Below are 25,514 nucleotides of genomic sequence, written 5' to 3'. Positions count from 1 at the left end.
CTTAAGAACCTGTTTTCTTAAGAAAGAAGCTTTTTCATTCCTTCTGTGTTGTATCAAGAGATGTTCAGTATAGATTTGAACTCACAAAGGGCCTTTTCCCCCATGTCTGTGCTCATAGGAACAGTCTTTGTTGACTTTGTACCTTTGATCACAGGATATAAATATCCTTATCTTATCAGCATACTCTGCATTCTTTTCTCCTAAACCTTCATCCATTACCACTGTTTGTGAAACACAGCTTCTTTTCTTTTTAACCAAAGCTGAATCATGTTTTCTATTTCCTAAGTTCTATTTCCTCACTACTTCTCACATGAGAAAACTGAAGCTTAGAGATGGTGAATTTACCCAGGTTCACACAGATCTGAATTGGTAAGTTACAACTTGAACCTAGGTGTGTCTGACTCCCAGTCCCCTGCTCTGCCCTGCTGCACTGTTCTCCCTCACTCAAGTGCTAATAGAACTCCTGAGACAATGGAAAGTTTAATGTGAGCAAGAAGTGCCAAGGGCCCTGCAGTCTGGCTATATTTCTACACGGGAGCTGACTTTTTAAATTCAAAGCTTTGGAAAGTATGTTAAAAGTATGTTTAACAATGTTAAACAGGATCTTACTCTCTCTGAGCATGTTTCTGTACCTAGAAAGTGCATTAGAAATATAACTATGCAAAAAAATGCCAAAGACATGAGAAAGCAGTGCCACTATGTTTGATCTAAATAAGGCTAATACTTTAATAATATAATCAGGGCAGGCCTGGCACCAAGGATAGCTCTCAGACGTAGATGTCCACTAGAGGCAACACTGTGTAGTGGTTCTGAAAGCAAGTGCCAAAGTCAAACTACCTGCTTGAGAATCCCCAGCACACCTCTTTCTTCTTGTGCGACCATTGGTAAGTTTCCTAAACTCTGTCTGCCTTAATTTCCTCACTAACAAAATAAGAATAGTAACAGTGTCTATGTCACAGTTTCATTGTGAGGATAAAACAAGTTAATACATGTAGACCACTTATAAGTATGCTTATTATGTAGCAAGCACTCATTAAGTTACTCTTATAATCAACAGGTGAAATGGGATTGACAGAAGAGACACATCCAACCCTCCACTGCCTGCTCTTATTATCTTAGATTGGCAAGTTTGAGACATTGTATGGCACCATGTAAAAAAAAATCAGTTGACAAAGACAGCTTGGTCTCAAAAATACAGGCTACTTTTGCATGTGGGATAAGAACAAAAAGACTGCTGGCCACACTGGACATCCTACACATCTTGATAGAAGAACCCAGCCAGTTTCTAAGAGAAGGTGTTGCTGGTAAGCGTTATCAGACTATGGCTCAGGGGCACATGTGTGCTTATACTGGGAATGTAGAACATGTTGGTTCAGGGGAAGCAAAACTTAATCTAAGCAGACTGCTGTGGGAGCTGTGAGCAGGCAGTCATGCTCAGGATTTGCTTGTTCAGTGCACATTTATTATTTTGCTTACCAAGCATTTATCTGCCCTTCAGGGTACCATATCTTGAAGATTTCTATAAAGTTTTCTAAAAAACTACCCCTTACTATCTGGTTCCTGTGGTGTTCCAACCTAAAAAAGGGGACATGCAACTCATACTTTACTAGTCCTTTGGTTCAAGATTACATTTGTAACCCAAGTTTTTCCAATCAGAGTGAATGCCAGCATTTGATGGGAGTTCCCAAAAGAAGTTGCTTCCATTTCTACTTTTTAGCCTAGGAAAATGTAGGCTTAGAACTGCTGAGTGAATTTTATTTCCCCTCTAGAAACTGAGAATTAAATCAACAGAAAAAGAGATAAGAAGTAAAGAGGGGGATGAAGTCCTGACAGCACTGTTAGAACCCCTGACCAAGGCACATTTATATCTTGTCCCCTGGATTTTCAAACTATTTGAGACAATAAATTTCCCTTATTTTCTAAGCCAGTTAGGATTGGTTTATCTGTCACATGTGACAAAAAGAATCCTAACTAATACAGTTAGGAACTGAGAAAGATAAGACTAAATCTGCTGGTTGAAGGCATCATTTCTATAGCTGACAGCAACTGGATTAGTCAAATCTGACTGATTCACAGCATGCTCAGTGGTGTTCTTCAGTGTCTTTGACTGGATCTTTGTGCATGCTTACTCATGTTCACATTTAGCCCACATCTCATTTTGATAGTGTCCTTTTTTTGTAAGTATCTCCAAACAGTAGGAATAGAGGGAATCTTTCCCAATAGAAGAAATAAAATACCTTAAGTTTTACACATGTGGGTCCTATGCCCTCATTTCCTTTTAAGTATGTTTGTAAGGCTCACAGCTCAAAATTGCTATTTTATGACAAGTGTTAAGTGAAAACAAAAACAGAAAACCTAAATACATACTCTGGAATACTAATCAGGTTGAAAATAAACACAAAAACTTGGTGGCCAAAAATTAAATAGTGAAAGATCTTTATTACTTTCCTTTAGGTTCCAATATATTTTGATAAACTAATGTTAAGTGTCCAGCTTCAGGTATGTCACTTATGGTAACCTATGAAAGGCATTCAACAGACACTGTAGTAGATTGAGTACAATCAGGAGATAGAAACCACACAGTAATTAAAAAGGGAAAGGTAGTATAAAGAATTATTAAATATGATTTTAAAAGGGACTATAAAATATATGGAAACTCTATGTGGCACCTAGGATTGAGGGAGAGCAACCAAGGAAAGACAACCTTAGAAGTTCAAGGAAGGTCGAAGGTATGGTTTGGGTACTGAATAGCAGAGAATTTTACTGGTTCAATCAGGCCTGCTGGTCTGGAGTTGCTGGGCAAGAAACAGGTACAAGTAGGAGAGTGGGCGAACACCAGCTAGTGACATGGGTCTGCAGGAGGATCTGGGTGCTGAAGGGAACAAGAGACCTTAAGGGCATGTTACATACAACAGCTCTGGTGGCAATGCCAAGATAGCTGTGGGAAGGTGATAGCCAAGCTGAGGCTGCAAGACTGTGGAAAAATTGTGCTTGGGCTGTGGGGGGAAGGGAGCCACCCAATCTCCTGATATCCACATCACCAATCCCTGTTTCTACATAAGAAACTGCAAGAGAGCTTCTTCCTCCTGCAGCATCCATCCAGTATACTCCACTGGAAGATCTTAACATCATAGTCACTTTAAAGGAGAAACACTAAAGAATTTCATTGGTTATCACAAAGAATATAATGATGGGTGCATGCAGAGCAAAAAATTAATAACTGGCAGTCAAAAACAAAGTTGACTCTTTTCTATCCTATGAATCTTTCTCTATTTTTCTTGCCCTTTTCATTTTTTACATTCTTTCAAAACCAACATTTATTGAGTGCCTACTATTCATCAAGAAAAGGTGAAAAAATACAATACATGTCCCCAAGTGGTTGGAGGGGATTCGAACAAGGAAACATACAATTGAAATGCAATGTGGTAAGACTGCAATAGAAGTGTATTCACCAAATTAAGCTCTGCCTTTGGAACTCAAGAAAGGTTTCCATCAGGCAGACTGTTTTCCCTATGTTGCAGCATGGCAGTGTTGAAAGACTTATAGCAAGTAACTAAAAATGACCAAAGTGAAGTGTTGAGGTTTGCACGATTTGCGTTTTTGTAAATTTTAGTGCAATCAAGGTATTCCCAAAAATAACATCACTTTCATTTTCTTGAACATTGGCAGACTTTCTCAAGAGGGTGGAAACTTCAAGAACTACACATAAGTCTATGTGATTTAACTGCTGTACATCATCTTGATGTGCCCTTTGGAATATGTTATATTCACAAGGCTATTGCTTTCGATAGGGAATAAAGGGCATATACATGAAGCTTTCAGCTTCTATGATCCTGAAATATGCAATAATAAAGAATCAAAATACAACCTTGACCAGAGATAGGAGGCTCTCCTAAATTGATTTAAAAAACAGTTGTACTTCTTAGTCTGGAATTTAGGCAAGAGATATGAGCTAGAAAGTATCAGTTTGAGTGTGAGTGTATTAGGTTTTGTCAAAGTCATGGGATTGCTTAGAGAGGAGCTATAAGGAGAAAACGGAATGACTGTTTTAAGTAGGGTTCCTAGAAGTAGTCCAAGATGGAAATTCTTGTTCAGATTGTTTATTGAGAGAATGCTCTCAGAAGAAGGGAGTGGGAGAATTGAGACAGTGCAGGGAAAAAGGCTAAATAAGCAAGAATGTGCTCAGAGAGAACCTAGCTTCAGCTTAATCTCACTGGGAGGTCTGAATCAGCAATGTACCACAGAGTTGGCCCCACCTTGAGGCAAGAGGGCCAGATTTCTAGAGCCCTTCTCCCAACAGAGAGTTGTTAGCTGCAGGCTGCCCTGGGAAGGCAGTGGAGCATGATTTCCAGACAAGGTTGCTCTTTGTGGTAAGTCTTCAGAGAAGGCAGTCAGCTCTGAGCTATTAGCAGCCAATACTAACAGCAGCTGAAGAATTGGGTGCACTGGCAGGTAAAGGGGATCTGAATGGGTCACCAACTGTGTCCCCAGCAAAGATCAAAGAATGAGCCCTGGGGAATCAAAACAGAGGAAGATGACTTTGAGGGAGACCAAGGAGGAGAGTCTAAGGATAAAGGTAATCAAAAGAGAATAGTACTAGTAGCAGAATAGTAGGTGCATCTGAATGTTACACCAGAAACTACAAGACTCAAAATATGGGAAAGTGGGGCAGTTAAAAATAATTCTGTAGTCAGCTCATTGTCAGATTCTCAGATCATTACGCTAAATAGAATACACATCTAAGATTACACATATTTTGCATTGTTTGCTTTCATTTTCTAAAATGCTTTGTATAAAATAAAGCAAAACTGAAGTCTACACCAGGAGCAAGAACAGTCACTCCCCTCTTGTCCTAGCAGGATGCCAATCGCAGAGAGCATGGCCCAACTAATTAACCAATCCACCTGGAATGTGACAAATCACATGAAGGGGGACTTGGCAGTGGCTTCTAGGTCTACTGGCTTCCCTACCTGCCTTTACTGCAAGGCTTTGGGGAGATTTTTAAAAAAAGAGGTCTTCTTACATTTATAAATGAGATTCTAGCCTATGCTATAGTAGTAAAATACAATGGAAATGATAATGCACAAGTAAATAAGAAAATGCTGTGTGACAGTACTAGTAATTATTCACCTTGAGATGAAGAACACACCATAAGTAACAGTTTTGTTTAGATTATACTGCTTTATTATATGAATTAGATAAAAATTTGTACTGGCCAAAAAATTAAAACTTTCCATTTCTAATTTTATTAAACATTGCTTTCTCACTAAGATTAAGCCACTTGAGCCAGTAGTAATTAACCCCTGATTATTTAAGCAAAGTCTTAGAGGAGTTACATACATGGTTCTTCACAAAGACTCAAGGAATATAGTCAGAATATTGTGTTTTTATGCTTTTGTCTCTTACCTCCTTTTAAATAGATTCAGTGGGGCTACTTTATCCTCTGCCTTTGGCTGAAAAGAGTCAGCCCAGTGATTTCCACAGCATTTGTCGAATGCACAGCCCTAAGCAGCCTTCACACTCTCGGTATAACAGAATTTTACAGCTGTCTTGCTCTGATGGGGCAAATTTGTGGATTCTTCAAGAGATGTCCAGCATTAGATTGAACCTTCAGTTGTGGTTCCTTGATCCAGGCTAATACATTCCCCTCCATGGTTTCTTTACACCCTCCCCAGTATCTGCTAACTTAGCTGTCACTTCTAACATCTCTTGAGTGCCCTCTAGGCTGCCCTATTGCGCAGCATTAGGGAGACACCCTCTTCCAGCTCCCTTGAGCCTGTGGCTCTACCCCAGTTTGGGACAACACCTCCTCAGCTATTGCTTCTACAGCCTCCAGGACTGTAGTATGAGCCCACTGGCCCCCGTGGATCTTCTGCTAAGAGGCATCCAAACTTTCGAAGTAATCTCCTTGAATCCCTCCACTTAATGTAAAATGAAGGGGACATACCATGTGGGAAGAGAAATATTCCTAAGTTTTGCAACTCCACTTTAAACTTCATAAAGGATCTTCTGTTTCATGACTCCCTTTGGTGTCTTGCAGACATATTAACATCTCAGTTAAAACCTCTAATTTAACATCCTTTTACATTTAGAAAAAAATGTGAAATAAACCCTATTTCTCATGTAAAAGCTTTCGGGGAGTTGCAATAGTGAGAATAACCCAATTATAATAAACAAAAGTTTATTATAAAAGGACAGAGATGAGCCCTGGTTCCAAGGATGAGCCTCATCGTGTTCTCAGGAGAGCCCTGAAATCAGAGCAGCCCACGCACGCAGGAGAACGCTCGGAATGTATGAGTTATCTCCCTCAGAGCCTCGTGTGGGGACTCCCGGCATAGATAACTGCGCGCCTGATTAGGCCAACTACTTTTTAATTCTTTGATCACTATTCCCTGAAGAGAGGCATCCTTTTTTCTCTTTGGCCAAAATTATTTGTACTAGTACTGAGTTTGATTGGCCATTGAGGGTGGGTTAGGGAAGACTGATTCAGAGGTCACTTAAAACAACTTTTTTTTAGCCTCACTAAACTTAATATTTAAGGAGAATCACTTTCTCACTTAAAGTATTCAGTAATTATTTTAATTCTGTTTCCCTCTACTGGTATGGAACCATCCTAATCCAACTAGCAGGAAAGAAATATGCCACAGAAATACATCCAAACTTAGTAAGATTTGGGTAATTAACTTAAGGATGGTACCAATGTACTTCCTCAAATTAATTTTTGCATTCAACCACAACTCATAAGGCTTCTTTACAATTTGCATTTCCTTATTTCTAAAATTCTAACAATATATTAAAAGCTTCACAGTTTATAAACCAAAAGACTGTGCTAATGTTTTATGGGTTTTATTGGTGGAAAAGACTATCTTGGGGATCCATAAGGATATGAAATTTTTCTTCCAAAGTAGTAATTCTATAATATTACACTAGATAGCCAAAATGTCACACTCATACATATGATATTGCACCAAACTCCACATATGCTTCAAAGATTTTCACTTTCATCTAGAGTACTTATAAAAACCAATAGAATCACTTTGCATAAAAATTCAGTCCTGAGTTGTCTTTCTTTAACTAATTGTCACCTTAAAAGAATTAGAGAGTAAAAATCTAATCATTCAATTTAATGCAAGAGAAGATTATGAGCTTATCAAAAATGCCCTTTTAATTTATTATCAGATTTATACAGAAATTGGCCATCCCTTCATCACCTGGCCAGATTTTGAACTTTTAAAATATGATTAATTTTAGTCACTTGAAGGTTTAGATGGAAAGACAACCTAGTTTCAGGCAGATTTAAACATTTCCTTTAAATAATTAATTAATTAATTAACTAATTAATGTTCTGTTATATTCAGAAATCGATAAGCAATCAAACTTGTCTCCAGTGTTAATTGTCTGGAAATCACCTCTGAAATATTTACAAAAATAACTGAGGGAGCAGGAACTGATTCCATTTTTCTTCACTATTGTCAAAACTATAACATGAATGTATAAAACTTTTGTAAATTATTTTTTTCCCAAATCACCTTCTGCATAATGGCAATAGTAATGAAAGCAGAGCTCAAGTTTCAAGAAGAAAAATTTTGTAGGGAAAGTAGGGTGATGAGAGATTCATGCAAGTTAGAAAATCAAAAGAACAAGGAAAAGAATTCTTACATTCTTATTGATGTTCTTATGAGGCTTACTACTGAAAGAAGTTAAGCATTTGGCATGTCAGTGATTGTTTTTATAGCAGTAAGAAGAATGGAGAAAATAGCAAGGCATGTACCCTAACCTTCCAGCCTCCCAGCAGCAGTCCTCAGAAGTCCTCCAATGCCACCCAGGTACATTTTCCTGGTCTCAACACTTGTATCAATATTCCGAAAAGGATGTGTATCTACAATCAGAAACATTCATTACTTTTAAGTTTCTTTATCTTTATAGTAAAACATTTCAAATATTAAAGTGCATAAAACTCATCATGTAAACTTATGAAAAATATAGAATCCAGAACATAGATCATCACCACAATCATCATTGAAGATTCTTAAACAATAGATCAATATTGTAAGAAATGTGTAACTTTCTCTTGAACTACACTAGAAAAACAGTGATCTAATTTTGAGGCTCACACTCAAGTTATCAAGAAACTGTTGTTATGAAGACTATAATCAAATTCGACCTGTGGCATCAAAGCATTGATGTAAGAATCAAAATAAATACAGAGACGACAGATGTCAGATGATAGATTAGGTAGATAGATGATAGATTAGATAGATAGATTAGATAGATAGATTAGATAGATAGATAGATAGATAGATAGATAGATAGATAGATAGATAGATAGATAGATAGATAGATAGATGATAGATAGATGATACATAGATAGACATAGATAGACCGATCCAATGGGAAGAAATGCAAGGACAGGTGAGAAGACGGAAAAGAAGATGAGGAGATGGAAATGTTTCTTTTTAAAAAATAAAGTGGCTAGGTTTAAGTATACATGGTGCAAAACAACAATTTTAATTTTTACCTGAAAGTGATTGGTTATTTAGTGACATACAGACACTGTATTTGGGTACTTTAGAACAGGCTATACTCCTTTGGGATCTGTCTTCTTTTCATCCTCCCTCAGTCTTTATCTCTCTCCCCCATTCCCAGCTTATCTCCCTTTCCTCACTTTTCTTCTCCATTTTAAATTTCTTTTACTCTTTCCAGTCATTTCCTCCTGGTCATTTTATCAATTTACTATTTTATTATATCTTGTTCCTTCACCCACCTTCAACAAAGGTACTCACTTTTTTTTTTTTTTGAAAGGTATTGGAGATTTTGTTGTTGTTGTTATCATTAATCTACAATTACATGAAGAACATTATGTTTACTAGGCTCCCCCCTTCACCAAGTCCCCCCAACATACCCCTTCACAGTCACTGTCCATCTGCATAGTAAGATGCTATAGAATCACTACTTGTATTCACTGTGTTGCACAGCCCTCCCTGTGCCAAACCCCACACTATACATGCTAATCGTAAGGCCCCCTTTCTTTTTTTCCCCCCTTATCCCTCCCTCTCCGCCCATCCTCCCCAGCCCCTTCACTTTGATAACCTCTAGTCACTTCTGAGAGTCTGTGATTCTGCTGCTGTTTTGTTCCTTCAGTTCTTGCTCTGCTCTTATACTCGACAGATGAGTGAAATCATTTGCTACTTGTCTTTTCTCCACCTGGCTTACTTCACTGAGCATAATACCCTCTCGCTCCATCCATGTTGTTGCAAATGGTAGGATTTATTTTCTTCTTATGGCTGAATAATATTCCATTCTGTATAGTACCACATCTTCTTTATCCATTCATCTACTGATGGACACTTAGGTTGCTTCCATTTCTTGGCTATTGTAAATAGTGCTGCGATAAACATAGGGGTGCATATGTCTTTTTCAAACTGGGCTGCTGCATTCTTAGGGTAAATTCCTAGAAGTGGAATTCCTGGGTCAAATGGCATTTCTATTTTGAGCTTTTTGAGGAACCTCCATATTGCTTTCCACAATGGCTGAATAATTTGCATTCCCACCAGCAGTGTAGGAGGGTTCCCCTTTCTCCACAACCTCATCAACATGTGTTGTTGTTTGTGTTTTGGATGGTGGCAATCCTTACTGGTGTGAGGTAGTCACTTTTATAGTGTGATTAAAAGGACTTCTGTCAGTAATGAAGAGAATTTGGTACTGGCACAAGAACAGACCCATAGACCAGTGGAACAGAATAGAAATCCCAGATATAAACCCAAGATTATATGGTCAAGTAATACATGATAAAGAAGCCATGGATATACAATGGGGAAATGACAGCCTCTTCAACAGCTGGTGTTGGCAAAATAGGACAGATACATGTAAGAGAATGAAATTGGATTATTTTCTAACCCCATACACAAAAGGAAACTCAAAATGGATCAAAGACCTAAATGTAAGTCATGAAACCATAAAACTTAGAAAAAAATATAGGTAAAAATCTCTTGGACATAAACATGAGCAACTTCTTCATGAATATATCTCCCCAAGGAAGGGAAACAAAAACAAAAATGAACAAGTGGGACTCCACCAAACTAAAAAGCTTCTGTACAGCACAGGACACCATCAGTAGAACAAAAAGACACCCTACAGTATGGGAGAATATATTCATAAACGATATATCCGACCAGGGATTGACATCCAAATTATATAAAGAGCTCATGCACCTCAACAAACAAAAAGCAAATAAGCCAATTAAAAAATGGGCACAGGAGCTGAACAGACACTTCTCCAAAGAAGAAATTCAGATGGCTAACAGGCACATGAAAAGATACTCCACATCGCTAATCATCAGGGAAATACAAATTAAAACCACAATGAGAAATCACCTCACACCAGTTAGGATGACCAACATGCAAAAGACAAACAACAACAAATGTTGGCGAGGATGTGGAGAAAGGGGAACCCTCCTACACCGCTGGTGGGAATGTAAATTAGTTCAACCATTGTGGAAAGCAGTATGGAGGTTCCTCAGAATGCTCAAAATAGAAATACCATTTGACCCAGGAATTCCACTTCTAGGAATTTACCCTAAGGATGCAGCAGCCCAGTTTGAAAAAGACATATGCACCCCTATGCTTATCGCAGCACTATTTACAATAGCCAAGAAATGGAAGCAACCTAAGTGTCCATCAGTAGATGAATGGATAAAGAAGATGTGGTACTATACAGAATGGAATATTATTCAGCCATAAGAAGAAAATAAATCCTACCATTTGCAACAACATGGATGGAGCTAGAAGGTATTATGCTCAGTGAAATAAGTCGGGCGGAGAAAAGGCAAGTACCAAATGATTTCACTCATCTGTCGAGTATAAGAGCAGAGCAAAAACTGAAGGAACAAAACAGCAGCAGACTCAGAACCCAAGGATGGACTAACAGTTACCAAAGGGAAAGGAACTGGGGAGGATGGATGGGAAGGGAGGGATAAGGGGGAAAACAGGGCATTACAATTGGCACACATAATGTAGTGGGGGGGCATGGGAAAGGCAGTATATGCAGAGAAGACAAGTAAAGATTCTGTAGCATCTTACTACACTGATGGACAGTAACTGTAATGTGGTATGTGGGGGGGACTTGATAATAGGGGGAGTATAGTAACTATAATGTTGTTCAAGTAATTGTACATTAACGATACCAAAATTTAAAAAAATCGAAAGGACTTCTGTCAATCTAATGGCCTCCCCACTCCCTCTGGCTGAAATTTTAGAGCTTCTTTCTTTTAGGTTAAATATTGCCTTAGCCATCAACTTCTCTTTTAAAAATCTATATGCTTCTGAAAGGGATAAATACTTCTGGAAGGTCAAGTCACTAGCCCTTGGAAATCCTTTTTCCCTGACAGTCAGCAACCAGCAGGCATGACTTCTGACATAAAGGGAAAGTGTCTTGGCCTACATTAAAATGTGGAGACATTTCACAACATGTACACAATATATATGGAGTAAGTGATTTTTACAACTTCAGTTGTTTTAGACACACTTTTGATTGCTAGAAACAACAAATTTCAACATGAAAACATTCTCCTAGACTCTCTTAGACTCATTGACAAATTGAAAAACTAAACTGAAGAGAACAGCAATCGAACCTTTAATGGAATGTCACAATGTCTTGAAAATACAGTATTGAAACACATGTACACATACACACCACAGACAAAAGACCTTTGGAGTCATGTTTCCCTATTTTCTACTGCCTTTCTTGACTAAAAATGTCCCATACCCTGCCTTAATAATAAGTCCAAACTAGCATTGCATTTGGCAATAATCATTGCTGGGAAACCTTTCTGAGGATTAACTAAAATTTCCTCATGTTATGGTTTAATTTTTTTCCTTTTTTTTGAATATAATGAAGATGAATAGCTAATCATGATCCTTTATTTAGTAGTTTCCCATGATCTGTACTTAAATACAGAGGCTATTCCCATGTTTCTTTTGTCTTTTATAATTTATGCAACCCTTCAGCAGAGGTCCTACTAAGAATTTTTATTGCTCCTACTTCCCTACAATTATTCACAACTAGAATCATTATTAAAGCTCATTTTCACATACTGCTTCTTTTTCAGGCAAACTTCAGCATTTTAAAATATTTTTAATACTTGGTACTTAAGAAACAGCATTTTTCAACATTAACTAGAAACAGAATGATTAAAGTTTAAATTCATTAGGCCCTCAATAAATGTTTATTGAATTCAGCTGAAGTGTCATGAATTTTTCTATTTTTAATCTTCATTATAATTTATTTTCTATTTTCACTTATGAGAAAACATTTCCATATTCCAATAGGTAGATTTAATTTTTTCTTCCTTGGATAATTCTTTATTCCCTGTTATTATGTGTAATATTTCAAACTAAAGTGTTATTGCAAGTCTCCTGTCCCCATGAGTCTTTTCTTATAAAGAATAAATGTATTAAATTTCATCTCCTCTTTATAGTAATTCTTAACACCTACATGACTTGGAGGAACATTGTGAAGATTGATGAAGCCATGAATAAAACACTTGAAATTCCTCCTTATTGTTAAAAAGAAAAGAGGCTGTACAATGGAAGATAGTAGTGTTGTGTCTGTTTTTGTTTTTCCAAACATCCTATGATAATTCCTTAAAGGATCATTTTCTCAATTTATTCTTAATAAAATTACGAGTAAACATGAACTTGATAGAATATGGATCCATTTTAGTAAGAGCTTATGCATTTCTACTTGTTACAGAAGATAGGTTCACAATTGTCCATTCAAATAACAAGCAAATGAGGCATGACCAAACCAACTGATTACAAATTCAGATACAGCATTTAATAGTATATTACAGAATTGGCTTTTTATAGCTAGCCCATCAACCAGTGTAGATGAAAGGCTGTCTCTTAAAATCAGGGGCTATTAAGCTCTCTTGCTAGGAAATTAGAGATTTTCAGGTAAGTTTCTTACTTCTCACTATGTAAACTCTCCCCTTAATCTTTTCTCCAATTGTTATTCACCAATCTTATACAGTTGTTACTTCTCTTGTCATTTTGCATGGGAAAATAAGAGTAAGCCTGACATCAGGAAACCTGGATCCAAATCCTTCTCCACCACATACCAATTGAGTAACATTGAGCAAATGTTTCTAAATCTAATTGCCTTGTATGGGATAAGAGAATAATATTTCCCCTTGCTAATCATAAAATTTTTAAGAGGACGGAATTAGAAAATGTATGTGAAGGCACTGTATACATTTTCAATTACTTTATGTGTATAAGACATTATGCCAGCCTGTCTACTTTATTGACACTTTATCCCTCAATTCCACCCTTTGACATATCATCATTCTCAGATAAGAAACAAGTGAAGGGGAAAAGTCATTGGCAAACTAATAGGGTCTTCTCATTTATCCAGCCTTGATCTACATGTAGATTAAAAGACACTGGCTGTCTTTCCTTTATCCTTATCCATGCCTATTGAAATCCAACAGATCCTTCAAAGACCAGTTTAAATGTTACCTCCTCTGTTAAATGCTCTTCATTTCTCTAAATTAAAAGTAAAATTTTTAAATTTCTATTTGTTCTTACAGCACCTCTCTTTATGCTACATGAATTCCAGTCTCTTCTACAGGACTACGATGCAATTGAGATGAATGAAGGACTTATTTCTTTTTTAAGTATAATTGATATACAATATTATATTGGTTTCAAGTATGCAACATAGTGATTCAACAGGTATCTACAGTAAATGCTCACCCCAACTAATGTAGCTACTATCTGTCCACATAGAAAGATGACTTTTACCCTGTGACTAAAATATTATGACTGAGATTTTGTGACTCTTTATTCCCTTCACCTATTCTACTCACCCACCCCAACCACTCCCCCATGGTAACCACCAGTCTCTTCTCAGTGTCTATGAGTCTATTGCTGTTTTGTTCATTTGATTTGTTTTGTTTCTCTAGATTCCACATATAAGTGAAGTCAGATGGTATTTGTCTTTCTCTGCCTGGCTTATTTCACTTAGCATAACACCTTCTTGGTCCATGCAGGCTGATGCAAATGGAAAGATAACTTTGTTTTTTTAAGGCTGAATAATATTCCATTTTATATATGTACCACCTCTTTTTCTTTCATTGAAGAATCATGGATATACAATCTTATATTCATTTCAAATATACAACACAGTGGTTCAACAGTTACCCACATTATTAAATCCTCACCCACACTAGTAAGTTACTATCTGTCAGCATAGGAAGATGTCGCAGAATCACTGCCTATATTTTCCATGCTATCCTACCATCCCTGTGACTGACTTATGACAGAATTTTTTGCCCCTTCATACCCCTCACCATCCCCACCTACCCACTCCAACCCCTCCCCCATGGTAGCTACCAGTCACTTTTCAGTGTCTACGATTCTATTGTTACTTTGTTCATTTTGTTTTGTTTTGTTTTTAGATTCCACAAATAAGTGAAAGCAGGTGGTATTTGTTTTTCTCTGCCTGGCTTATTTCACTTAGCATAAGACCCTCTAGGTCCATCCATGTTGTAACAAATGGCAGGATTTCTTTCTTTTTTGTAGCTAATAATATTCCATTGTGTACATGAACCATATGTTTATCTATTCATCTGTTGATGGATATGTTGGTTGCTTCCATATCTTGGCTATAAGCATAAGAGGGCATCTATCTTTTAGAATCATGAATTTTATTTTCTTCCAGAAAATTCCTAGAAGTGGAGATACTGGGTCCTATGGTATTTCTATTTTTAGGTTTTTAAGGAACATCCACACTGCTTTCCACTGTGGCTGAACCAATTTACATTCCCACCAATAGTGTAGGAGGGTTCCCTTTTCTCCACATCCTCACCAACACTTGTTATTTCTTGTCTTTTGGATAGTGACCATTCTGACTAATATCATAAACTCATATCTCATTGAGGTTTGATTTGCATTTCCCTGATGATTAGTGACGTGGATAATCTTTTCGTTTGCCTATTGGTACATTATACAATTTGATCCTAACATTCCTAAAATTGTACATTAGTAGAACCTTGATATAACTTTTTGAATTCAGTTCCCTTGTTCTGGGGGTACAAAGAGATCAGTCCCTACTTTCAAAGAGTTCTTATTGAATGGGGGGGAAAGAAATATATAAATCTTCTGTTACTATATAATATAAAAGACATCAGTACAGGTCTCCATGAGCTCATAGAGGAGAGGTTACCTGGTCAGTCTTTGGACAGAACACAGACAGATATCATGAGGAGTTGAGTCCTAGACATAGAGGTATGCTAAGTAAATGAGGTGATAGTAATGGGTGAGTGACTTCCAGCCAGAAGGGGCAACATGAGAGGAAAGCCAGTAGTGATAGAGGGCATCACATTTTTACATCTTCAAACTGTTGAGATTGTCTGGAGCATAAAATTTGAGGGTAACAATGATGAGAGAAGCTTCTGCTGGAGAAGCAAGCAGAGGATTGTGAAAGACCTCTAAGGAATTTAGTTTTATATTAAATTAGTAGATGTCTGTTGAAGGATTTGAAGTGTGAAGCTAACAATTATTAGATATGCAGCTTAGAAAGAATTTTTCTGATAGGAGAGTAAAGGATATATTTCAATCAGAGGATTTGGGGTGTAGAGATACTTGCTGGATAGCTACTGAAATAATCCAGATGAGAAATGAGGATGCAAGTAAAGCACTGACAGGAGGAGTAAAGAGGATGTGACATATACACCAGCTATTAGGGAGAGGGAATAGAATTTGGTGATAGATTGGATGGAGGTGACAGAGAAGAGGAGGATTTGTAAATCCATGTGGATAGCGGTGTCATTTATAAGACGGGGAATCTTAGTGAAATTAGCAGGTTTGGGTAAGATTATAAATTGAGTTTGGGGCATGTTGAGTTCTAAATGCTTGTGTGACATTCAAATGGGGAAGAGAACTAGGTGAGGTCATCCAGGGAGCAGAGGCACTGTAGCTAAAGTGTGATGGTGGTTGTGCTGACAGGGAACTAAAGCGCTGTAATAGTAGATTTGGTCAAAAGGGCAGAGTGCTTCTGTTGTGGTACTTTTGATTTTGATAAGATAATTGCAAATTTAACAGTGTCCCAGAACACACAGAATGATTGCTTCTCTTTCATAAGTTTGAGGGCTTTTCCTGTGTCTAATGAGCTGAGAATCTTTTCTTCTCTGAGGAGTTGTAGCATCTTCTTAGGATAGTGAAAGAGGTTTTTAGAACTGGGTGCAACAGTATTTACAGTTAAAAGATAAAGAGGAGAGAGAGATAAAGCCAATGGAATAAGCTAAAAAACAAACAGAGAAGGACTTCCAGTTGCTCCAAGTAATATGTAAAGGGATGGAAGTACAAGGAAAGCATATTGGAAAGAAATCTTAGAGAGGATTAACGCATCAAAGAGGTACTAGTGAATAAACACAGACAAACAAAGGAAAATTTAAATTAAGTAACATTGACATTTGGTTTAGCATGTGAGGAGATTTTAATGAAAGTAGTGATACGAGAACAAAGATCATATTGTTGGTATGAAAAAGAACAAGTGCTGCATGAAGATGTGACTGAAATGGCCTTAACATCCCCCTCTGCTTAACTGAAATTTGGACAGGTCTCTCCCCTTGACCACTAGCTTCCTAGAAAATTTACAAAAGCATTTGCTATTGCAAATCCTTTCTCTGCTCCTTCTAGATATAAATCTCCCAGTCTTTTGTCAGTTTTACAACACAGGATGTCCTTCTTAAGGACTCTGGAGTCATTCCTTTGAAATATAATAAAGCAGGGAAGTTCCTATCTCCTCTGTGGGAAGGTAGGAGCCTAACTTCCATTAGCATCAATTAGCAACCCATTAATGACACTGATTAACCTCCCTCCTCCCCAACATCTTCAAGCCTGCCCCAGTGCTTCAAAATCCCATAGTTTTTGTTTCATTGAAGTTCATCTCTTTACCCTATTGTAATGCTCCTGATCCCTATTGTAATAGTCTTGAAAAAGGTCTTCCTTGACTGTCTAACTCTGCTCAGTAAAATATTCCTTCACAGATTTGACAGATAAAGTATATTTTTTTCCAAAAAACATAGCAGTGGTTCTAGGAGACTTCAACACACACTCACTCCATAGGACAGATCCACCAGACAGAAAATAAGTAAGGACACAGACGCACTGAACAACACACTAGAACAGATGGACCTAACAGACATCTACAGAACACTCCACCCAAAAGCATCAGGATACACATTCTTCTCAAGTGCACATGGAACATTCTCCAGAATAGACCACATACTAGGTGACAAAAAGAACCCCAGTAAATTTTTAAAAATTGAAATTTTAGCAACCAACTTCTCAGATCACAAAGGTATAAAACAAGAAATTAATTATACAAAGAAAACAAAAAGGCTCACAAACACATGGAGGCTTAACAACATGCTCCTAAATAATCAATGGATCAATGACCAAATTAAAATAGAGATGAAGCAATATATGGAGACAAATGAAAACAACAGCACAAAGCCCCAACTTCTGTGGGACACAGTGAAGGCAGTTCTAAGAGGAAAGTATATAGCAATCCAAGCCTATTTAAACAAGGAAGAACAATCCCAAATGAATAGTCTAAAGTCAGAAATATTGAAATTGGATAAAGAAGAACAAATGAGGCCCAAAGTCAGCAGGGAGGGACATAATAAAGATCAGAGAAGAAATAAATAAAATTGAGAAGAATAAAACAATAGAAAAAATCAATGAAACCAAGAGCTGGTTCTTTGAGAAAATAAACAAAACAGATAAGCCTCTAGCCAGATTTATTAAGAGAAAAAGAGAATCTACACACATCAACAGAATCAGAAATGAGAAAGGAAAAATCACGATGGACCCCTCAGAAATACAAAGAATTATTAGAGAATACTATGAGAATCTATACGCTAACAAGCTGGAAAACCTAGAAGAAATGGACAACTTCCTAGAAAAATGCAACCTTCCAAGACTGACCAAGGAAGAAATAGAAAATCTAAACAGACCAATGAAATTGAACCTGTAATCCAAAAACTACACATCAACAAAACCACCGGGCCAGATGGACTCACTGCTGAATTTTATCAGACATATAGAGAAGACATAATACCCATTATCCTTAAAGTTTTATAAGAAATAGAAGAGGAGGGAATACTAGCAAGCTCATTCTATGAAGCCAGTATCACTCCAATACCAAAACAAGTTAAAGACCCCCACAAAAAAAGAAAATTACAGACCAATATCCCTGATGAACATAGATGCAAAAATACTCAACAAAATATTAGCAAACTGAATTCAAAAATACATCAAGAGGATCATACACCATGATCAAGTGGGATTCATCTCAGGGATGCAAGGATGGTACAACATTCAAAATTCCATCAACATCATCCACCACATCAACAAAAAGAAAGACAAAAACCACATGATCATCTCCATAGATGCTGAAAGAGCATTTGACAAAATTCAACATCCATTCATGATAAAAACTCTCAACAGAATGGGTATAGAGGGCAAGTACCTCAACATAATAAAGGCCATATATGAGAAACCCACAGCCAACATCACACTTAACAGCGAGAAGCTGAAAGCTTTTCACCTAACATTTTGAACCACACGGGGATGCCCACTCTCCCCACTGTTATTCAACATAGTACTGGAGGTCCTAGCCATGGCAATCAGACAAAACAAAGAAATACAAGGCATCCAGATTGGTAAAGAAGAAGTCAAACTGTCACTATATGCAGATGACATGATATTGTACATAAAAATCCCTAAAGACTCCACTGCAAAACTACTAGAACTAATATCGGAATTCAGCAAAGTTGCAGGATACAAAATTAATACACAGAAATCTGTGGCTTTTTATACACTAATGATGAAATAGCAGAATGATAAATCAGGAAAAGAATTCCATTCAGAATTGCATCAAAAAGAATAAAATACCTAGGAATAAACCTAACCAAGGAATTTAAAGACCTATACCCTGAAAACTACAAGACACTCTTAAAAGAAATTAAAGAGGACACTAACAAATGAGAATTCATCCCATGCTCTTGGCTAGAAAGAATTAATATTGTCAAATGGCCACCCTGCCTAAAGCAATCTACAGATTCAATGCAATCCCTATCAAATTACCAACAGCATTCTTCAAGGAACTGGAATAGTTTTAAAATTCATATGGACCCACAAATGACCCCAAATAGCCACAGCAATCCTGAGAAGGAAGAATAAAGCAAGCAGTTATGGTCCCTGAATGCAAGCTCTACTACAAAGCCACAGCAATCAAAAGAATTTGGTACTGACAGAAACAGACCCATGGATCAGTGGAATAGAATAGAGAGCCCAGATATAAATCCATACATATATGGTGAATTAATATACAATAAAGGAGCCATGGACATACAATGCGGAAATGATAGACACTTCAACAGTTGGTGTTGGCAAAACTTGATAGCTACATGTAAGAGAATGAACCTGGATCATAGTCTAACCCCATACACAAAAGTGAACTCAAAATGGATCAAAGACCTGAATGTAAGTCATGAAACCATAAGACTCTTAGAGAAAAACATAGGCAAAAATCTCTTGAACATAAACATGAGCAACTTCTTCATGAACATATCTCCCCAGGCAAGGGAAACAAAAGCAAAAATGAACAAGTGGGGCTATATCAAGCTGAAAAGCTTCTGTACAGCAAAGGACACCACCAATAGAACAAATATGCATCCTACAGTATGGGAGAAAACATTCATAAGTTTTAGAACCGATAAAGGGTTGACATCCAAAATATACAAAGAGCTCACACACCTCAACAAACAACAAGCAAATAATCCAATTAAAAAATGGTCATAGGAGCTGAACAGACACTTCTCCAAAGAAGAAATTCAGATGGCCAATAGACACATGAAAAGATGCTCCACAACGCTAGTCATCAGAGAAATGCAAATTAAAACCACAATGAGATATCATCTCACACCAGGCGTTACGATGGCCAACATCCAAAAGACAAACAACAACAAATGTTGGCAAGGATGTGGAGAAAGGGGAACCCTCCTACACTGCTGGTGGGAATGCAAATTAGTTCAACCATTGTGGAAAGCAGTATGGAGGTTCCTCAAAAAACTCAAAATAGAAATACCATTTGACCCAGGACTCCCACTCCTAGGAATTTACCCTAAGAATGCAGCAGGCCAGTTTGAAAAAGACAGTTGCACCCATATGTTTATCACAGCACTATTTACAATAGCCAAGAAATGGAAGCAACCTAAGTGTCCATCAGTAAAAGAATGGATAAAAAAGATGTGGTACATATACACAATGGAATATTATTCAGCCATAAGAAGAAAACAAATCCTACCATTTGCAACAACATGGATGGAGCTAGAGGGTATTATGCTCAGTGAAATAAGCCAGGCAGAGAAAGACAAGTACCAAATGATTTCACTCATCTGTGGAGTATAAGAATAAAGAAAAAAACTAAAGGAGCAAAACAGCAGCAGACTCACAGAACCCAAGAATGGACTAACAGTTACCAAAGGGAAAGGGACTGGGGAGGATGGTAGGGAAGGGAGGGATAATGGGGGGAAAAAAGAAAGGGGGCATTACGATTAGCATGTATAATGTGTGTGGGAGCACGGGGAGGGCTGTGCAACACAGAGAAGACAAGTGGTGATTCTACAGCATCTTACTATACTGATTGACAGTGACTGCACTGGGGTATGTGGGGAGGACTTGGTGATGGGGAGAGTCTAGTAAACATAATGTTCCTCATGTAATTCTAGATTAATGATACAGAAAAAAAACATAGCAGTGAAGAGAAGAAAGAGGGTAGAGTTTGAGAAGGACTTACTGTCAAAGATTTGTTATTTACAAAGATAGGAGAGAGATGGACATGTTTATATATCCATACAATACAGCTGTGTCTTGAAATCTCTAACTCCTAACTTACATCTAGGATCTTGTACTTGACTCAGTCTCTTAGAACTCTTTCCTTTTACCTCTGGCTTGGTATCAGGATTCTTTCTACCTGTTGGCTGACTCATGGCAGTTCATTGATTGTGTTTGTACCACCCTTTCCTCCCACACCTGAGTTGACTATCCTTTTAAATATATTTTCATTTTCTGTTTCTAACCCCAGACCAGTACTCTTTTCTCAAACACAATATACTTGTTAGTCTCTCCCCCAGCACTTCCCCTTTCCCTATTTCTCATCCTCCACAGGTGGAATATTCAGAATAATACCTTTAACATTTAACATTAAATACCATATAATGTAACATGAAAATATATATGTGAGCTTAAAGTGATTACTGTATTTTTCCTGCTATTATTATTTTCTTCATCCATCCATCCAAATAACAAACATTTATTATGCCATGTAGTATGTTTGACCCTGGAAATAAATGATTAACAATATTATATAATATATAAAATCTATTGACTCTTCTGCACCAGATGTTGAACTAAGTGTTTTGAGTACATTAATTTATTTATTCCACAAAGCTGTAATAATAAAAAAAATTATGCTAAGGAACTGGCTCATGAGACTGTGGAGGATGACAAGTCCAAAACTGCTGCGCCAGCTAACAGCTAGAGACCCAGGGAAGCGTTCTGTTGCAGCTCAGGTCTAAGGGCAGTTTAGAAGCAGAATTCCCTCTTCCTTTGGGGACAATCACCTTTTTCTCATAAGGATATATTGGATGAAGCTCACCCACATGTGGAGAGTAATCTGTTTTACTCAATGTCTACTGAATTAAATGTTAACCTCATCTAAACAATAAACTTCCCAGCGATATCTAGACTACTGTTTGACCAAATATCTGGGTACTGTGGCCTGGCCAAGTTGACACATAAAATTAATAATTATACTGTTTTACATATATTATGTCACCCTATGTATTATTATTATCATCACTGCTGTTTTATAGATGAACAAATTAAGGAAAAGAGCATAAGTGGTTTGCCTTGATGACAGGGTTAGTAAATTGTAGAACAGGATTTAAACAGGTAGTCAGATTCAAAGCCAGTTCTCAAAGCTACGATGCTTCCACTTGCGAGTGAAGAAAGGAAGGCGTAGAATAGTTATGTGTCTGGCCTATGTCGCTCAGCTAGTAGGTGACGGAACCTTTTCTCCACACAAAAAATTTTTGCAATCTCTGCCTCTGGACATCTCTCAGTCTACTAGGGAAGTATATGTGGAAACAAATAATTTGCACTGGTAGGAAATGAAACTGGAGAGGCTAGGATCTTCCCTGCAAGTAGGACTTCTGAACCTGTCTTTAAAATTAATAAGGCTTTATTAGTTGGACAAAAGCATATTCTTGGAAAAGGTTATGTCATATGAAAGGAAGTCAGTATATAAAACAAGTTGTTATACTTGGGATAAACATTCTGGTATTGCTTGTATTGGTATAAAGCGCCAGTGAGGGTTTGAGGATGTGGTGAGTTGGAGATCAGATAACGGACCTTATTTGTGGTTGGTAGGGAGCCACTGAGTAGTTCTGAAGAGGGAGAGACAGTAGGTTTTAGTTTTAATAAAGATGCTGTGGTCAGTAAGAAAAAAATGTGAAATGTTTTGAGGTAAACCAAAAACTTACTAGGTGTGTTCAATAAAAATGTCTGTGTTGTCTACAGCACACCCTTCTAGGTTATTTGATTCTATGAAGTTTGCTCTTTTCATTGTCTGAGCTATTTAAAACCTTGCACATTGTTGATTATGACTTCAAAGGACTCTTGTCCATAGATGTGCAAATGATTCTGTTAATAACCACAAGTGTCTTGCCTTGGTTGACAGAGCTATAAACTGTAGAATAGGGATTGAAACAGGTAATCTAATTCAAAGCCAGTGCTCAAAACAGCAGTGTGGGAAGGAAAATCAATTTCCTTTCCTGCTTTGGAAAAATTCAGTTTTGCAACTATTTATAAATTCAGTACAGGTTTAAAAATGGGCCAATAGGCACATGAAAAGATGCTCCACATCACTAATCATCAGGGAAATGCAAATCAAACCTCAATGAGATATAAATTTGTGATATTAGTTAGAATGGCCACTATCCATAAGACAAGAAATAACAAGTGTTGGTGAGGATATGGAGAAAAGGGAACCCTCCTACACTATTGGTGGGAATGTAAATTGGTTCAACCACTGTGGAAAGCAGTGTGGAGGTTCCTCAAAAACCTAAAAATAGAAATACCATAGGACCCAGTATCTCCACTTCTAGGAATTTACCGGAAGAAAATAAAATGCATGATTCTAAAAGATACATGCACTGGTATGCTTATAGCCAAGATATGGAAGCAACCAACATATCCATCAACAGATGAATAGATAAAAGTATGGTTCATATACACAATGGAATATTATTCAGCCACAAAAAAGAAACTCTGCCATTTGTTACAACATGGATGGACTTAGAGGGCCTGCTAAGTGAAATAAGCCAGGCAGAGAAAAACAAATACCACCTGCTTTCACTTATTTGTGGAATCTAAAAACAAAACAAAACAAAATGAACAAAGTAACAGTAGACTCATAGACACTGAGAAGTGACTAGTGGTTACCATGGGGAAGGGGTTGGAATGGGTAGGTGGGGATGGTGAGGGTTATAAGGGGGCACAAAAATTCTCAATCATACTGCTGATCATGGGGATAGTAGTATAACATGGGGAATTAGGCAGTGATTCTGTGTTATCTTCCTGTGTGGACAGATAGTAACTGCTCTAGTGTGGGTGAGAATTTAATAATGTGGGTAACTGTTGAACCACTGTATTGTATATGTGAAACTAATATAAGATTGTGTATCAATGATACTTCAATGAAAGAAAAAGAGGTGGTACATATATAAAATGGAATATTATTCAGCCATAAAAAAACAATTATCTTTCTATTTGTAACAACATGGATGGACCTAGAGGGTGTTATGCTAAGTGAAATAAGCCAGGCAGAGAAAGACAAATGCCATCTGATTTCACTTATATGTGGAATCTAGAAAAACAAAACAAAGCAAATGAACAAAACAGCAGTAGATTCATAGACACTGAGCAGAGACTGGTGGTTAGTGTTGGGGAGCAATGAGGTGGGTGTGTGAAATAGGTGAAGGAGACAGAGTCACAAAATCCCTATGATAATATAAATTTGTCATATGATAATATAAATTTGTCATGGGGTTGAAAATACAGCATAAAGAATATAGTCAATAATTCTGTAATATTTTTCTATGTTGAAAGACAGTAAGTACACTGGTTGCGGTGAGCATTTAATAGTGTAGATAGCTGTTGAATCACAATGTTGTATACTTGAAAACAATATAATATTGTATATCAACTATACTTCAATAAAAAATACATATATCAAAATAAATAAATAATAACCAATTGTATGATGCATATAAGCCTCCAGATCAGATGCATGTAAAGCTGGGTTCCATGACAACAAAGAGAAATTTATCGTTTATGTTAGTGTGATGCCCTCATCTACAAACTTAGGGAACCATAGCCTATTGGACATCCTAATGTCTGTAACGCTTAAATGTACAAGTGAATTATGTCAATTATACTTCAGTTTGAAAAAATACAATTCAGTATTGTAAGTTAAAGTTGAAAGATGGAGAAAAGCAGAGGCAATCATATGATCTGCAATGTTACTCAAATTATCTACATCTACACAGCCACTTTACTTTGAGAGTTCAAAGATGTCTCAAAATTTTCCAGGGTCTCAAAGGAACAATTTTCTCAAGATCTCCAGTCAATCTGGGGCCCCCAAACACTGAAGCTCCTATGCTCTATGCCCAGAAAAACAATAGGGAAACTTCTGACTACACCATGAGGATCGGCCAATTTCTTCTTCCAGCCCACGCCTCTCTGTATAGCTATTTTTGGATACCCTCAATACCAACACAGGTGACCACCATATTCTATACCTCAATCTCAGTGTCAATTATTCCCATTTCTATGCTGGTAGCTCTAACTTAAGTTCTTAACTATTTGTGGATACTGCTCCCTAAAAAATATTCTCAGGTTATTTGACTGACTAATGCAATGGTTCTGAAACCTGCATGCACAGGAAAATCGCCCTGGAGTCATTTGTTAAATAAATAAAAAATATTTGCTGAGTCCCATCTCTAGTGATTCTGTTTTTATTAAGTGCTCAATATAATTCAAATGGATCTCATCCTTGAACAAGAATTTAAAGACCACTGCTAAAGAATGGATTCTACCTTGACTACCTCTGCATTTAATCATTGACATTGTGGGTCACATATTCCTTTCTTTCTGCAACTCTTCTTTAAGAAAGATATGAAACAAACCTCAGGAAAATTTTGTGATTTGGGTTGCAAAGCACAAGTTTTCTGGTAGTGAAACTCCAACAAATGTCTCTTCAGGAGGCCAAACACATTTTTCTCTGAGAAGCCCCCATGTTAAAACAACGTAGCACACTGAACAAGACATCAAAGACAAACAGCCAAAGGTTTGAATGGCAACTCTTTGTTTTTTCTTATT

At 37.2% G+C, this 25,514-nt stretch overlaps 1 long non-coding RNA gene across 1 annotated transcript; it reads left to right on the top strand.

The window, feature by feature from the left end:
- The first annotated feature begins 322 nt into the window (after positions 1-322).
- Positions 323-25,170, top strand: LOC130679419 (uncharacterized). The gene is made up of 4 exons (XR_008992364.1): positions 323-369; positions 742-884; positions 1,058-1,304; positions 24,726-25,170. It is a non-coding gene; the product is annotated as an uncharacterized LOC130679419 (long non-coding RNA).
- Positions 25,171-25,514: the final 344 nt, after the last annotated feature.

Source organism: Manis pentadactyla, chromosome 11 (assembly GCF_030020395.1).
Source record: "Manis pentadactyla isolate mManPen7 chromosome 11, mManPen7.hap1, whole genome shotgun sequence".
NCBI lineage: Eukaryota > Metazoa > Chordata > Mammalia > Pholidota > Manidae > Manis > Manis pentadactyla.
Note: the sequence above shows the minus strand (reverse complement) of the source record. Positions and strands in the feature narration are given on the sequence as shown.